The sequence below is a fragment of the Lolium rigidum genome, chromosome 6 (assembly GCF_022539505.1).
Source record: "Lolium rigidum isolate FL_2022 chromosome 6, APGP_CSIRO_Lrig_0.1, whole genome shotgun sequence".
Taxonomy (NCBI): domain Eukaryota; kingdom Viridiplantae; phylum Streptophyta; class Magnoliopsida; order Poales; family Poaceae; genus Lolium; species Lolium rigidum.
The window spans coordinates 5,587,176-5,599,563 of NC_061513.1; the positions used below are offsets into that span (position 1 = coordinate 5,587,176).

Genomic DNA, 12,388 nt, shown 5'->3' on the forward strand with positions numbered 1-12,388 from the left:
CGTGTGGGTCATCAGCGGAGGCGGGAAGGGGGAATGAGGCTTGCGACCGGCTGCGATGTCGCCCCGAGGCACCTAGGGTTGGGCGACACGGGAGTCGGGTGTCGTGGTCCATCATCCATCTTTGTGTAGTAGTGTTAGTGATGAGCTTGCCAACTAGCGCATAGTATTTGTCTATAAAATCGATTGTAGCAACCAGTATCTTCAGTATATATGTGTCCCAAGCATCATATAATGGAATTCTCAAACCAAGTAGGGAAAAAAGGGAGAAATAAGAAGGAACAAGAAGAAAAAGAAAAAGAAAAAGGGGGAAAAGTTGGTCGGGCAAAACGCGGCTTTGAACAAGGGTCGTGCTACACCGAGGTCGACCTCGTTCCTGCCTAAACGCAAGGTCAGTTTGACATTTCCACAAAAAGCAACATACGAGACCCATGCTTTCCCGAAATAGAAAGAAGAGCTTAGCGCGTTGGGATTAAATATGTGCGGGACCACAACCCTGGGTGGTCCAAAACATCACCTTTTCTACGTACGTGCTCCCCATCGGATCCCATCATCTTTTGCACAACAAAATCAATTCCTCCATCCAGTTACATCTGGATCTAAACCCGAACAACAAAAACAACACCGAGTCACCGACGTGTTACATCAGGATCTCAAAACAAACAAAAGAGAAGTAAACAAGAAAAACACATAATTTCGAGCAGTTACATCTCAATCTCATCCCAGCAAAAAATCCTCCTCCTCCATCGGGACACAGGGACACAGACCACCTATAGGTTTTTCCCCACCGCACCTTCTTCTCTAACAAATCTTACCAGTTGCACCTTGCTGTTCTTGAGTATGATACATGCATGGATTCATAGCTGAGCAAGTAAAATCTGAACATCTAATCCTGATGGTCTCTGATCTGAAATATGTGCTACATCTACTTTCATTGCATGTAAACATGAGGGTGCAGGTACATCTAAAATTTCAGATCACATCCTATAAAGAAAAATGGAACGTTTCTTAAAAAGTAGAGGAAGAGTAACATCTAGTAAAAAAAATGGGGCATGCATGATTGAAAAAGACAACAGTAGTATGTTAGTAGTACTCTTGGGACAGCAGTGTGTTTATTGGCGATGAAGCTCTGTTCCCTTTTCTTGGCCAGCTTGTATTTGCCCCTTTTTCTAGCCCGCGGATGTAGCAAATGTCAATTTTTTTGTAGGATATAAATCAGTTACATGTAGGAATCATGACAAGAGATGTAACACATCTCCTGTCAATTTTATTACTAGATGGTACTTTTCCACTACTGTAACTAATTTGTGCTACTAACATATCAACGTACATCGATCAGCCGAACACTAGCCTGAACACTGAGAATACTCAAACTACTACATCGAGCGACTTCAGGATAGAAATGTGATTGCCTTACAGTTGGATGTATCAGGAGACACTGGGATGTAGCCGACCCCGTAGGAATGTGACCGGTGACGCTAAAGTTTTGGCTGCTGCTGTGACGACGTGCCCGCGAAGAGGATGTTGCCGCCGCCCGTGAGGATGTGGCACAACGATGTAAATACTCTGTTAATTCTGAAAACGAGAGAAAAAGGGAGTTGCATCCAATTTAATCCTAGATCTGTTACATTCAAATGCTTCTACCAAAAGGAAAAATAAAGAACTGTCACATCTAAATATTTCTTCCATCCCATTTGAGAGATTAAATCTTTATTTTTTTTAAAATAGGATTGTGTTACATCACCCGAAAACTCCAATCTAGTTAACAATTAAAAATCACTATGTTACATCTAAACAACGGGATGTAACACAAAAACATAATGTATCACATCCTTTGCAGATTATATCTGCCTTACATCAAAAAAATCCATCAAACTAAAACACAAGGGGAGCACCATCTCATACACGAAATCCATTACATCCTGAAAAACACTTAGAATGTAACACTACCAGAAAATGTAATATCATTTACCTCTATGTTACATCTAATGTCTATGGGATACATCTGCCGAGAAGTCCTATTCCAGCATGATATGAGTATATGACGCCTAAAAATTGGCCCACCCTAAGCTCCCCAATGCCCATGTAATTTAATGAGGCAAAAATATCCTATTTTACATCTTCAAATCACAGACAAACACAAAATAGTGGAGAGGAACACATGTTCATCATGGCCAGAACCCATCCTAGCATGTTGAATAAAAAAAACGCACATATACTGGATCGAGAGGTTCCAGTTAGATCGGACGATTACCTTACAGTGGATGTAACTGGAGACGAGGCCGATTTAGCAGGTTGAGTGGGCATGTAGCCGTACAATGCTGGAAAGCGGCCGTCAACACGGCGAAGGAGTCACCGGCGCCAGGAAGCTTCGCCGGCGCGTGCCCGCGCAAGGATGCTTCGTCGTCGCGAGGAAGCTTTGCCCGCGGGAGGAAGCGGCCACCGGCGCGAGGAAGCAGCCCCCTCCGCGAGGAATCAGTCGGCGCTGATGAATCTCCTCCCGGTGTCGCGAATCGCCGGTGAAATCGAGCAAATCATCTGAAATGGGGAACAGGTATGCTCCAAGCCTCCAAGCCAGTATCAGCGGTGGGAGGTGGGGAACAGTCAGAGCACAGCTCCTCACTACACGTACCCGGCAAAACGTACACACAAAATAGGCTGCGGGTTGGGACTTTGATGCGCACCGTTGGATCTCAATCGCGCGGATGCGCGTGTGGCCTCGCTGAAAGACCAAAACAAAGTCGACGGCGGAATAGAAATTGCGTTTGAACAAACCGGTGCGCCTACTACACGGGAGAGGCTGACGTGGGGAGGGGAATGATTTGCACCAACCAGGTTCCTCCACCTCATCCCGTAAAACCAGCCACGGCAGCCGCGGTGGAATTTTTCTTCCTCATATCGCGCCCGCGCCGGAAAAAAGTAATTGCCTCCCTAGGGAGTCGAACCAGCGACTTCTCAACCAGGCGCAGCGGAACAACGTAGCGCTAGCCAAATGAGCCACTACTCATTTGTGGTGCATACAGGGACAGATATATTTTGTACTATAGAATGTCCTGTTATAAACGTAAAACATTAACTTCTTTTCGTCAATTCCCTTTTGTGCTGTTTTTACAATTCCCTTTTTAACAATTCTGTATTTTTACTTGTTTGTATTTTTTGTATCAAAATTCATATTATTTAGACTATATTATTTTTTATTCTCATTTTAGGGCCAGTGGATTTTATGGGGGAAATATCGGGTGGGAAAACCACTTGCAACTCAAATAAATTACCACTTGCAACTTAAATAAACTACTACTTTCCACTCAAACTAATTTTTATCAATGTTGTTAACTTTTCAAAATAAAATTAGCTTTTCTGGGATAGATAAATTTTCATATTTACCGTTGATAAATAACTGGCGGACGGGTTGATAAATTTGTGAGCTAAAAATATTCCAAAAATATTCTAAATAAAATTAGTTTTTAGAGTCGATAACTTTTCACATTTACCATTGATAAATAATGGGCGAATGAGTTGATAAATTGTGAGCTAAATTGTTTCTAAAATATTCTAAATGAAATTAACTTTTCAGGTTGATAACTCTTCACATTAACATTGCTAAATAACGAATAAACGGGTTGATAAATTGTAAGCTAAAATGTTCCGAAAATTTTCTAAATATAAAGCTTTTTAGGTTGATAAATTTTCACATTTACCATTGACAAATTATATGCAGAGGGGTTGATAAATTCTAAGCTAAAAATATTCCCATAAGATTCTAAATTAAATTAGTTTTTTGGGTTGATAATTTTTCACATTTACGGTTGATAAATAACGGATAAAGGGGTTGATAAATTTGAGAGCTAAAAATCTCCCAAAGATATTCTAAATTAAATGAGCTTTTTTAGGTCGATAAATATTCATATTTACCGTTGATAAATAACTAGCAGAGGGTTTGATAAATTGTGCGCTAAAAATATCCCCAAAATATTCCAAATAAGATTATCTTTGTCAGGGTCGATAGCTTTTCATATTTACCGTTGATATATAACGGGCGTTGGCGTTGATAAATTGTGAACTAAAAATGTTCCAAAAATATTGTAAATAAAATTTTCTTTCTGAGTCGTTAACTTTTTACATTTACCGTTGATAAATAACGGGCGTAGAGGTTGATAAATTGTGAGCTAAAAATATCCCCAAAATATTCTAAATAAATTTTCTTTTCCAGTATAAATAAGGGGCGTAAAGGTTGATAACTTTTTCATAATTACCATTGATAAATAAGGGGCGTAGGGTTTGATATTGTGATCTATAAATATGCCCAAAATATTCTAATAAAATTAACTTTTTCGGGGGTCGGTAACTTTTTGCATTTTACCGTTCATAAATAGCGGTCTACGGTCTCTTAGATATTATGTGCTAAAAAGAATCACAAACTAGTTGAATGCTCGTGCGTTGCTACGGTCTCTTAGATATTATTTACCGCTATACATGTTATACTTTTTTCGAAACAAAGACAAATCCCCGGACTCCGTATCAATCGATGCATGTAGCTTTTTATTGCCGTATTGAAGTTTAGGTCTTGCAAAATATTACATCATGAGTCATGCCAGGTCGATATATGAATCAACCATCTAAAAAAGAAAGAAAACACGAAGTGATTCTTCACTAATGTGTTATTCTAACATCAAAGCGCCAAGTTGCATTGACTATATAAATCTCGTAGAAAGTTTTCTAGTCGGTTGTAAACAATAGCCAAATCCTCGCACTTCTTCATTGGTTGTGGGAAGGACCGTATACGAATCTATTACGTACCCAGCGTAATTATCTTTGTCAGAGACATGATATTTTGGTCATGAGGCATACATGCTAGGTTTTCTTTTCCGCATCGAACTTGTTTGGCTATTGGATTTTTTAACTTAATTAATGAAAAGTTGTGTGCATCACTTGATGAGACAGGGACTGCGTTACGTTACCCTTTAAAATAAGGGTAAGATAAAGCCATGAACCACGTAAGAGTACAATCTAAAGCAAAAAAAACATGCCTAGTAAAGCATTTTTTAGCTCATCGGTTTCGATGAGACCGATATTTAGTATTCCCTCCATCTCAAAATAAGTGACTCAACTTTATATGGCAATATAGATGGGAAATCTACTATTTAAGCTCATAACAAGCTCATATGTTAGATGCACCCACTATTTAAAATCATATTTCATAATGTCAAAAAGTTCCGAAAAAATATTATGGTGTAACACAGACATTATATGTTTGCACGCCAAGTTTCACGGGAAAATGTTATTTTTTATAGCCAGTGTAAAAAGACAATTTCTGACGCTCCAAAATAGCTTTCCGCGACACATTTTTTTGTCATTTTAACATAGTGAATACAAAATGTTTTTTTCCTGCCAAACTTTTGTCCGCTAACATAGAATGTTAGTATGCACAATCAGGATTTTATTTCAAATTTTTTAAACATTTAAAATAAATTTAAAAAGCATTTTTCATAATAGGTGCATCTAGATAGATGTATTTGGGTGCATTTTAATGTGTTGATACATCTATATCTGGACAATGTTGAGTCACTTATTTTGACACAAAGAGAATACCAAATAAAGAAATTAATAAAAAAAATTGAAAACCAAGACTACGTATGAAGTTTGTTTGTTGTAGCATCTTGGAATTTGTTATTTCTTTTGACCTTGTCTGCTATATAAGCATAATCTCATCTTTCTCCATCAACAGGCATCTATCTCTTCCTAGCTTCTATCACTTGTGAACTTCATTCGAGTTCGCTCTAGGGCAGAGCTCCTCTATACTTTATTTTATTGATTATTTGCATCGGTTTCCTTTCTTCTTAGCAACATAGCAACATTTCCTTCGGGTTGGCAACCGTCTTCTTCAATCTAAAAGTAAATGTACTTTTTCATCTCGTTTAAACAATCCTACCGGACATTCTTCTTGGAAAGGAGTAAGAAATAAGCCTATATCTTGTTTTCCATCTGCCGCTTCAGCGATCTATCTTTCCTATCAGTTGAATACTTGACTTTATGGATTACGGTAATAGTTTACCATAAGAGAAAAGAAAGTGTTTCCTACTCGGTCTTACCTACTATATAGATGAGCAAGACCTCCTACCCAACCATCGGCCTTATTATCAATGTACAACTGATCCAATCTGCACTGTAACCTGATGAGCACATGCACCTCCTTGCGGTTGGCTTCCTTGCACTTTTATAATCATATTGGCACTACAATATTAAGCAAAGAAATCAATTAAATATCACACAAATTTATGGGGATTTTTCACATGCCGAATTCCCATAAATAATTTGTAATCGCAGACGGCAACACTAAGGGCAACAACATATAGTGTCCATTACCTATCAAGTATCCACCACGAAATTCCCCAGCGGCTGAAATGGATATTGCAAGTGTCTTTCATCCTCCAACTACCTGTTTGTGAATGACTGGATCGACATATAGTTCTTCTACGTAAAATAAGACCAACATCACCTTAACTCATTATATACAAACTCTTGGATCTTAACTTGCGAAGTACATGTCATATCATATCAGTAAAAAAAATCCGAACTAAATGAATGCAGTCTACATGAAGGGTTTTTACTAAATCAACAACAGTGTCGTCTCGACTGATGATGCCATCCATACCTTTTATGCGAAGGAGATGGATGGTTCTGGATTGATGGACATATTGTCTGGTCGGGAACACATGGATAGACCAAACCGTCAAAGCCTCCTTGGTTTCTCCTTCTCCTTGCCAATAAACAGGAACTTCTCAGATTTGAGATCATCACAATATGGGAAGAAGTTAATAAGATGATGTTAAACCCTGAAACGGATGACTCTTGGACTTGGCTTTGGGATGGTAAGGGAGTGTACTGCGCTAATCTATTTTCAGAGCACGCTTCGCCGGAGAGATAAAATTTGATATGGTCAATGCTATATGGAAGTCATGATCACCGTTTAAATGCAAATTGGCAACTTGGTTCTTCATCAGAGAAAGAGCATGGACTGCAGGTCGTCTAGCTAGAACAGGATTACCACACAATGAACAACTAAAACGGCCAGTGGAACCACGCCGAGGGCTGGTTCAGTTTCTATTTTTTCTTGTGTTCTAGCAGTGGTCGTGAACCCAGTTTGTATTAGGTCGTGCACTTTACCTCTCTGAAGCTTTCTGCTTATAAATTCCAGTCTTGCGTGGTTCGAGAAAACCCTCACCACATATATATACTTGCAGTGATCATATTGTATTTGCAATCGTTAACCACTACATTGCCAAATTCAAAAAGGAGAGCAGAAATAACAAATAAAATTCTGAAACTCTGTCACCATTGCAACCACGCGTCATATATACCATTTGAATTCACGTGATGAAACAACTAAAACGGGGAGTGTATTGTATCATTTTTCATGTTTTCATTCCCACAATGAATTTTCTGATCTGTGTAGAAACGTAAGAGAGGGAGATTTGGGGGAAGCCTCGCACGCAATGACGTGGGGTTCCAGGGTATTTATATAGGGCTCAAAGGCCAATTAGGGTTAGGGTTACATACACATGTTACATAAGATATACACGCTATATACACGCTAACACCCCCCCGCAGTCGCATCGGGAGGTTTCCGAACGCAAAGACTGGATCGGAAGTCGAGGAAGATCTGAGTCGGCAAGCCCTTGGTCATGACATCAGCAAACTGAAGGGAAGAGGGAACATGGAGAACCCGAACTTCACCAAGGGAGACTCGCTCACGGACAAAATGAATGTCGATCTCAATGTGCTTCGTGCGTCGATGTTGCACAGGATTGGACGACATGTAGATGGCGGACACATTGTCACAGTAGACAAGCGTGGCCGAATGAAGAGGACGGTGGAGCTCCTGCAGAAGTTGTCGCAGCCAACAACATTCCGCAACAGCATGAGCGACAACACGATACTCAGCTTCCGCACTCGAGCGTGAGACGGTGGTCTGTCGTTTAGACGACCAGGAGATGAGACTGTCGCCGTAGTAGACGCAATACCCAGATGTCGATCGGCGAGAGTCTAGACAGCCAGCCCAATCCGCATCAGAATAAGCTGTCAGTGTGGTGGATGAAGAAGCATGAAGAGCTAGCCCATACTCCAAAGTGCCACGAACATAGCGAAGAACCCGCTTGACAAGAGCAAGATGCGGTGCACGAGGAGCACGCATGTGAAGACAGATCTGCTGCACAGCATAGGAGATGTCAGGTCGGGTGAGGGTGAGGCATGCGAAGTGCACCCGCCGGACTTCGATACTCGGTAGCGTCGGATAGGAGCTCGCCCTCGGTGTCGAAAGCTTCGCTTGAGTATCAATCGGAGTTCGCTGCAGAGTGGCACTCGATCATGCCCGCACGCTGAAGAACATCCAGGGCATACGGCGCTCGGGAGAGGAACAACCCGGAGGCGGATCGAGTAACAAGCAATCCCAAGAAAGAAGTGAAGATCACCAAGGTCGATCATAGCAAACTCACCGTGCGGCCGGTGGAGAAGTCTGCTGCAGAAACTCAGTGGATGAAGCCGTGACAATGATGTCATCCACATAGAGGAGTAAGTAGGCTGTGTTGCCTCCAGAGCGGAGAACAAACAAGGAGGTATCCGTGACAGATGCATGGAAATCCAATGTGGCTAGATAAGTAGCAAAGCTTTGGTACCATGCACGAGGGGCCTGCTTCAATCCATAGAGGGACTTGTGGAGACGACATACATGGTCAGGGCGAGAATCATCAACAAAACCTGGTGGTTGCTGACAATAGACCACTTCATCCAGGTTGCCATTGAGAAAGGCATTCTTGACATCGAGCTGACGGATCGGCCAAGAGCTGGAGATAGCAATGGTGAGGACGAGACGGATGGTGGCAGGCTTGACAACGGGACCGAAGGTCTCATCATAGTCAAGGCCCGGACGCTGAGAGTATCCACGAACCACCCAGCGAGCTTTACGGCGAGCAAGAGTTCCATCCGAGTGAAATTTGTGCCGAAAAATCCATTTACCGGTGACCACATTTGCATGAGGGGGGCGAGGAACGAGCGACTAGGTTTTGTTGTCGAGAAGAGTCTGGTGCTCGTCCGCCATAGCAGCACGCCAGAGAGGGTCCTGGAGAGCCTGGCGAAAAGTGGTTGGAACCGGAGCGACGGATGAGGTGACGGCAGAGAGGTTCAGCCGATCAGGACGGCGCAGCACCCGGCCGAACCGTGTCATGCGCGGAGGCGCAGGTGGTGTCGTGGCAGGGTCGGTGGAGCTGGGCGACGCAGCAGCTTCTGGTGTCGTGGCAGAAGAAGTGGGCACGGCAGCCTGGCGGGGAGCTGCGGCAGGCTGACGTGATGCCGCGGCAGGCTGGGGTGATGGCACGGCAGCCTGGTCCGTAGCCACGGCAGGCTGGTGAGGAGCCGTAGATGCGACGGCCGAAGCACGTGGCGTAGAGGCAGCAGCCGACCGTCCTCTGGTGGCCTGGACGCGAGCCGAGGCAGCGGCTGTTGTCGAGGGTGTGGCCACTGGTGGGGCGGCGAAGAGGAAGTCCAAGCGCCGAGGAGGAGATACACCTTGCTGGTCCAAGAGCTGAAAGGGAAATACAGTCTCATCGAAAATAACATGACGTGAGATTAGTATTTTGCCGGTCGAGGGATTGAGACAACGATACCCGCGATGATTTGATGGATAGCCAAGGAACACACAAGGAACGGATCGGTGGCTGAGTTTGTGTTTGGCGGTGGAGGCAATATTAGGGTAACAGAGACAGCCAAAAACGCGGAGTGTGTCGTAGGGAGGAGGACGACCATGTAGACGTTCGTACGGCACATGCGATGCTATAGCTTTGCACGGTCTCCTATTGATCAAATAGGTGGCAGTGGCGAGAGCTTCAGCCCAGAAGGTGGTAGGTAGGTGGGCGTGGAACATGAGGGTTCGCATGGTGTCGTTGAGGGTGCGGATGGCCCTCTCAGCTTTGCCATTCTGTTGAGAAGTATAGGGGCATGATAGGCACAAGGCCGTACCATGCGTGGCGAGGAGAGACTCGACGGCGGAGTTAACAAACTCGGTGCCATTGTCTGCTTGCAGAGAGCGTATGATGGCGCCAAACTGTGTGCGAGCATAAGAGAAAAAAGTGGCGAGTGTGCGCGAGGCGCAAGATTTCTGGCGTAAGGGGAATGACCAATAAAAGTGAGAGAAGTCATCAACGATAACAAGGTAGTATCGAAAACCAGAATTACTGATAATGGGTGAAGTCCATAAATCACAGTGTATTAAATCAAAAGCGGCGCTAGTCGCTGACACAGACGAACTGAATGGCAGCCGTACATGTTTCCCAAGTTGACAAGCATGACAGACAGATGTAAGGCGAGCTTTATTACAATGGATGAAAGATAAACGCTGAAGGGTCGTCATAGCATCTTGTCCTGGGTGGCCAAGGCGTTGGTGCCATAACTCAGCGGAGGTGGTGGCAAGCATGGCGGTGGGAGGCGTCCGACGTGGTGTGCCGGGAAAGGTGTAGAGATCACCGTCGCTATTGCAACGAAGAATCACGCGACGAGTCTTCAGGTCCTTCACAGAGAAACCAAGAGCGTCAAACTCAACAGAGCAATTATTGTCACGTGTGAATTTGCGAATAGAAAGAAGATTGCGAATTAAGTGCGGAACAAGGAGCACATGGTTGAGTTTAAAGGTGTGACCACATGGAGTATGAAAACTAGTGTGACCAGATGAAGAAATTGGCACGGTCTGGCCGTTGCCGACGGTGACAAAGTGTGGAGAAGAGAGGGGTGCGGTGAAGGAGATGTTACCATCATCATTTGTCATATGGGAGGACGCTCCGGAGTCCATGACCCAACCACCCTGCTGCATGAGGCTGTTGAGGGCGGCGATGAGGGCGGATTTGTCCCACGACGTCGAGGCAGACGGTGACGCGGCAGCTTGGTACACGGGGGCGCTCGTGGTGGTGTAGGCCGCGTGGGGGCGCGGGCCGAGGATACCCGGACCAGACGGGGCGCGCCACTGCGAGCCACCAGGGGAGAAGCACACCCACGGGCCAGTGGGGGCGGGAGCAGCGGCGCGAGAGGGGCCGCCACCGGTGCGGCCGCCGGTCTTCGTCTTGGGTTTGTAGACCGGCTTGGTCTTGCCAGTGGTGGAGTCACCGCGGCAGGCGGTGCCGGTGCAAGTCGGAGGAGGAGGAGGACGGGCCTGGGCGATGAGGGCAGTCGAGGCGGCGTTGGCAGCAGCGTTCGCCTGCTGCATCTCCTCCATGAGAAGCATGCTGCGAACGCGGAGAAACGTCGGCAGCGGCTCGGTCATGGAGATGATCGTGGCGGCGGAGGAGAACCGCGGACCGAGGCCGCGGAGCGTGTTGAGGACGAGGGCCCGGTTGTTCACCGGGGAGTCGTTGTCGGCGAGCGCGTCGGAGAGCTGTTTCTGCCGGCGGTAGTAGGCGGTGATCGACATGTCCCCCTGCACAAGTTGGCGAAAATCGTTGTCGAGGTAGATCGCCTTACTGGCTTTGTTCGCGGAGAACAGCTCGAGGATGGCGAGCCAAAGTTGACGCGCCATCTGGTTGCTGGCGAGCACCATGTCCGCGACATCCTCGTCGATGGAGGCGTGGAGAGTGTTGAGGACGGTGTAGTCGTCGGAGGTCCAGGCGGGGTCGGTGGCGGCGCCGGCGAGGGTGCCGTCGATGTGGCCAAGGAGGCCGGACCGGCCGAGCGACGCACGCATGTAGATGGCCCACTTGGTGTAGTTGGCGGCCTCGAAGGAGAGGACGACAGGGCCGAGTTGGCGAGGGACACCGGCGGGAGGGACGCCGCCGGCTGGAACGATGGCGCCGGAGATCGCATCGATCTGAGCGGGACGCGACATCGGATCGGAGGAGGCGGGCGCGTAGCGGCGGCTAGGGTTTTAGATCGTATTTAGTCCGATACCATGTAGAACGTGAGAGAGGGAGATTTGGGGGAAGCCTCGCACGCAATGACGTGGGGTTCCAGGGTATTTATATAGGGCTCAAAGGCCAATTAGGGTTAGGGTTACATACACATGTTACATAAGATATACACGCTATATACACGCTAACAATCTGAATGCATTCGAAAGAGAACAGATAGTTACCTTTCTTGTCGAAGCAGTCATCGAGGTCGTGGCAGCAAGCTTCAACGTCGTCACAAGGCTCCTCTTGCTAGCATCCGCTCCACTTGCGGGGAAGACGAGGTGCTGGTCGGGCGTCGCGGACCTTGCCGGGGCGTCGTGGGAACGACCGACAAAGGCTGAAGCGTCACGAGAGCTCTGTTGGTCAGTGGGGAAGACCGACAGAAGTCGGGCCTTCGCAGTAGCTCCGGCGGCAAGTCTAGTTGTCCGATGCGGGATTCATGGTGGTGGGAAGCTGGTAGTCGC

The 12,388-nt window shown here is 46.0% G+C and overlaps 1 long non-coding RNA gene across 1 annotated transcript; it reads right to left on the reverse strand.

Moving 5' to 3' along the window:
* Positions 1–1,108: 1,108 nt before the first annotated feature.
* On the reverse strand, positions 1,109–2,407 carry LOC124667185. Its single transcript, XR_006991191.1, has 2 exons — positions 2,252–2,407; positions 1,109–1,490 (listed from the first exon to the last, which is right to left on the reverse strand). It is a non-coding gene; the product is annotated as an uncharacterized LOC124667185 (long non-coding RNA).
* Between the last annotated feature and the right edge of the window lie 9,981 nt (positions 2,408–12,388).